Raw genomic sequence first — 5,811 nt, forward strand, 5'->3', positions numbered from 1 at the left:
TAAAATTGAGAGTGGTTTTGGAACAAATCAAAATAAAAATTAGAGTTCACAATTAAATAGTCAACCCACAAATGAAATTAGAGAAAATTCAATTGGCAAGCATTTTAGAGTACTAGTGTCATACCCTAAAATTTGAGCATGATCAGCACGGAATATATGTACAACCACACATTTCTCAAGTCTGAAATTTCTATAGCATCTCCTCTGTAACTAAACATTTTAAAAATTCTACAATAGCATTTTAGAAAAAAATACCACAACAACTAAGAGCTCTGCTATTTTTAGCCCACAGACAAAATATATGATGACAATAATACCGTAACTATGGCCTATATAGAGTACCTAATCATATTTTTAAAGTAAAATGCATAAATTCTATACTAACATAAAAAAGGATATAATTTCAATTAAATCTCTACTTGGCTCAGCTATAATACTCATAGAACTCAACAAGTGATTCGACATCGTTAAATGAGTCTGAGATCAAAAATAATTTTTCAGTAAATAACGCCCCAATCTAAAATTGAAATAAATAATAAAAATATATCAATAAGTTAATTATAAATTTAATAACATAGTCAGTTGAAATAATGTAACAACATACCTCATATATCGTCAACTATGTAAACATAAAGACAAGGAATATATGAACTCAATTAGAAATTATTAGAAATTCAAGTTCTATTTTTAACTTTAACATATGCTTAAACATTTTGACAATTATGAAGCAAAGATAAAAGAAACAAAATAAAACAAAATAAAAATAACAGTTTGTTTTATGAGATCAATATAAAAAAAAAGCTTCAAAACTCTAGTAGGATTTGATCAGAACAATTAAAAAATATGGACATACAATCCATGAGAATAAATAATTAATAAGGATGGACATATAGTCTATGAGAGTAAGTAATCAAGCACAGTTTGAAGCCACAAAATCAAGCGCAGGCGCAAGGCCTGTGAAAACAAGCATGATTATTATGCTCGTGAATAACCATCCCTTCATTTCACGTGTGTTGGCCATCGTTTAGGGCTAGCACCTCTTAAGCACCTTGTTAGTTAGGTGTACTATAACGCATCAAGGGCTAACAGTATTATCATTAGCAACTAGTGTTCTGATTCAATCCCACATTTTTAATCAAACAAGCATGGGTCAATAAAATCAATATATTATCTCTCTTCAATATTTATTATCGTACTCAATATAAATAAACTCATCTGTATATATATCTCATGCATAAACCATGATAGTGAATCGTTCTTTAAACATAAAATCAACATTTTCATGTGTGGCAGCTATTAATAAAATTAAGATTATGAACCTTAAAAAATAAATACATACATTAATAAATAAATAAATTAAACTCTATCATTTGTTCTTGCAAAATAAAAATAGTTTTGTAAATAAAAGAAAGTGCACATGAATATGCTAAACCAAAATTTTCATGAAAATGAATTTACTAATGAGTTATTAGGACGTTATTCACTTATCTAAAATGTTCCTAAAATTTAAAATCACCTTTTATAACTTTAATTGAATTTCTTATCTTTTAAACAACCTATAAAATATATTAAGGTTTTAGTCAATATAGAATAAGTTTAAGAGTTCTCTCCTAACATTATCACCCTCAATTCTAAAAGATTTGAAATTTTAGAGCTAAGATTTTACACATAAAAATTGCTTAATAGCAGTGCTAATTACTCCATAAAATTAAGCTTTTTGTTGGGACACCAAATGAGCATTATTTCCAAACCATACAATAAAACCTTTTAACATTTAACTAACTACACACATATCTCCACCATCACTTCATTATTAAATTCCTTTACAATGTTCTATCCAAATTAGATAAACTTCTTATATGTGAGCTAATTAAATCTTAAAATACATATTCAAACAAAATTCTTTCTACAAAATATTTATCAAACATTTTGTAAGCATTGAGTCATAAACTATTACTGATTTCTCCTTCATCAATTCTAACTCCCAAAATTTTATAATAAATATATTTGAATCGTTCAGCTTCCAAAATATGTATTCCTTAACAGAAAAATCAATCTCAAACACAAGGAAATACAAATTCCTATCGCCTCAATTCATACGGTTCAAGAAAAGAAGAGGAAATTTCCATAACTTAACCAACAGCGCGAACATACAGCAACTAAGAAGAAGAGGAAATTTCCATAACTTAGAACCACCGACGATAATAATGGGAACAAAGATCGACGGAAGTAGGGGAAAATCGCGAAACCATGCAGCACACATACGCACAGCAGCACACCGACAGAGCAAGAATAAGGAGGGAGATTCATGCCACTCACACTCTCCGATAGCAGCAACCACAATGAAAGAAGCTGTGAACTCAATAAAACCCCCACCACAGCAGCGATCGTTAGCTACAAAATGCAGGGGAGGAAGAAGATGAAGCTGAGTCTGAACAGGGGAGAAGAGAACAGTAACTGACTAGCTTCTAACTCACGAACTGGACCTCCAAAAATCCTAGAAGAGCTCATTGTGTACTTACAACCCTTGAATGGAAGAAATGGAGAAGAAGGAAAATGAAATCTCCAGCGCACACAAACGGATGCCGCTGTTGAAGGGAAGTAAGTAGAAAGGCTGAACATGCAACATCTTCATCACTTCTAGCGGCCAATCACAACGGCGAGAACAGCTCAAGTCGACGGCAACAAGGAAAGCAACAACTTGACTAGAGAGAGATGGTTCGACGCTGAAGAATGACAGAACTCTATGTCGGTGAAGAGAAGCACGAATAAACTCTAAAGCGAAGCTCTGTTTTTTCGCGTGAAAAATCTGATATAAGAATAATTGGGAAAAATACAGGAAAGGGCCCAAAACTTTTTCAGTCAGGATAAAAGACAAGGGCAATTTTTGGTAATTTGTTCAAAATTTAAACAAAATGAAATTAACCTATTGTTCAGCAAAATTCAAACTTTAAACTTTTATGTAAGTTACTGTTATAAATTTTACTAGACTACATCTCTATTTTTCATAGAACAAAAGCAATTAAATAAAATATAAATTGAGAGGGAGAAATTTATTTAACTCAAAACTTAAGGTTTTTATGCCTAGTTTTTTAATTGCTTCATAACCCTATCTTTTCGGTTTTAATTATTTTAAAATTTAATTTTGATAATTCAAGAATCTAAAATAATCAAGAGTGTCTTTCAATTAATAAAAATGCTAATTAACTCAATTAAAGTAAATTATTATCTTATTCAATTAATTGTATTAGAGACTAAAATCAATGAGGATTACCTAAGTTCATCAATGTTGTTGTTGTAATTATTATGAAGTCCCCTCCAATTGGAGTTCAACCACGGAACTTATATTGTGAAATAATATGTTTACAACAGCTCAATATAGATTGACTAAAAATTGGATTGATCTATAGTTTTATAAAAGCTGATTTACTCCGATTTTTTATCAATCATGATTTTCATTCCGAACTTCCAATTATTATAGGTGTTGATCTTTTCTCCATCAATCGGTGCTTCTTCTCTCTTATAAACTGAATGAATGAACAGTGTTGAAAGATCAGAAAAATAAAGGAGCTTGACCTTAAAATATTATTTATAATATGGGTTATAAAATAAAATATAATATAATAACCTTGTTCTCCAACCAAGTTGACTTTTTAATATGATGTTTGCAGGATAGTTATTGTCAGCCGGCAATCACCTATATGGAACTAGATGAACTCAGGAGTGATAAACAACCTTTAATGCTTGATGCCGACACAACAACAATAGTGAATCTTATTTCACTAAATGAGATTATATTCTGATCCTTTTACATTGGAGGACAATTTGGAATCTACCATAGGTAGCGATCATATGTTTTCAAATAGTATTAATTATATATTTATTATTGTTTAATGCTTAATAACATCATTTTTAAATTTTAATTTTCAAGCAAGACATTGCTTTCTGGAAAATAAGAATAAGGATGAGATAATCAGCCAATTAGGTAATTTTCAGAGATGTTAAGTTGTCTTTATATCATATCTATGCTCCATTCAAAACAAAAATCCAACTATATAAGAAATAGACATGAAAAACATTAAAGTAAAAAAAAAAAATTGACAGAATGATTCTGACAAGAAAATGGTAGGAGAACAGTATGATTGTCTTGTTAATTTATCATTTCCTCACTGATTTTGAGTCACCTATTTTGTCCTTGCTTGGCTAGCAGATGCAGAAGAAGAAAACACCAACACCAATCCTTTGATTGATCGTTTTAAAGTATCATTGCCGCTGTAAGTCAGATTGGACATTATTGTCACATTTTAAACTTTTGAAATGTGATCAGTTAAAATATAAAAAATTTATATTTATAAACCGAAATTCTTTACGCATCTAACATATTAATTTCAATTTTATTACAATCATCATTTATATTGAACAATTATTAATAGAAATAAAATATTTAAGTTAATTATAAAAATTTTGATAGAATCTTTATTATAAATTGAACTTTCCAAAATCTTTACAACCTATTAAAGAAAATCTAAGCAGCATTCGGAGTTCTACTCTGATATAATATATACAAATTAAAATAATTTAACTAAGAATTCTGCCTATACGATTCGTGGAACGATTCTAGAACAAAAATATAATGTTTAAATATTTATATTAATCCACAATTAGCAACACAATACTTCTTATCTCAAGGAGTCCCACGAAATTTACTGAAGAGTAAGTCCACTTCTACTATTGAAATATCAAAATTTTTTCAATAAATAGCATCCCCAAATAATAAATAAATAAATAAATAATGATAATCATAAATACAAATAGAAAATAAATCACTAATCTAACAATTGATGATATTATAAATTAACAGTACAATTTATCTTTGATAATCAAATAATAAAATATAAAAGAGAAAATAGATAATCATAATCAATAAAATAAAAATATATCTTTTGTATAAAACAAATCATAAAAATATAGTTCTTAAGAGTGAAAAACAACTTGAAAAAACTTATTTTCTGTTAGGATCTAAATGGAACGAATAACAGGTGTGGACATCCAGTCCACAAGAATAAATAGCATCCGACGTGGCTAGAAGCCACAAAAACATGTACAAGCATAAAGCTCATGAATAACAGGCGTGGATTATATTCACAAAATTACATCTTCCTTTCCACATGTGTTAGCCAACACATAAAGCTAGCACTTCCAATGCACCCTATTAGCTAGATGTACCATAAAATGTCAAAGGCTAATAAAACTGTCATTAGCAATAAGAATTCTATATTCAATCCTATAAAATGTTTCCCACCTGCATGGAATCTAAAAATCCTTATAACTCAAATTGTCCTTTAGTTTGGAAAATATAAATAATCTTTTTATCAGTAATTCATCTTATCCATGCATGTGTAATGCTTTTAGGAAAATAAAATATCATGAAAATAACTACATAAATAAATTCAAAGAATAAATAAATAAAATAAAATAAATAAAAAGACTATTACTTCTGTTTATTGAAGAACGTTATTTATTTACTTGATTTATCTCCCAGTTACAAAACTCTCTTCTTATAGCTTCAATTAAATTTTCTCTTTTAATAACCCTATCAAATATAATAAAACTTCAACAAGATTCTCATAGCTTTAAATAACAAGAAAAGATATTAAGGAAAGAAATATACACTTTGGATGAGAAAAAGTATCATACGTCTTTCAATTTGCCTGCCACAATCATCTCAAAAAGCACTCTTCAGACTTCCCTTCCACAGTCTATCGCCTCAGAAGCCATAGCCTTAGTTTTTCATCCTCGTTACAAGCATCA

Source organism: Prosopis cineraria, unplaced genomic scaffold, assembly GCF_029017545.1.
Source record: "Prosopis cineraria cultivar Desert tree isolate PC_DT_omini unplaced genomic scaffold, ASM2901754v1 PC1248, whole genome shotgun sequence".
In the NCBI taxonomy this organism is placed as follows: Eukaryota; Viridiplantae; Streptophyta; class Magnoliopsida; order Fabales; family Fabaceae; genus Prosopis; species Prosopis cineraria.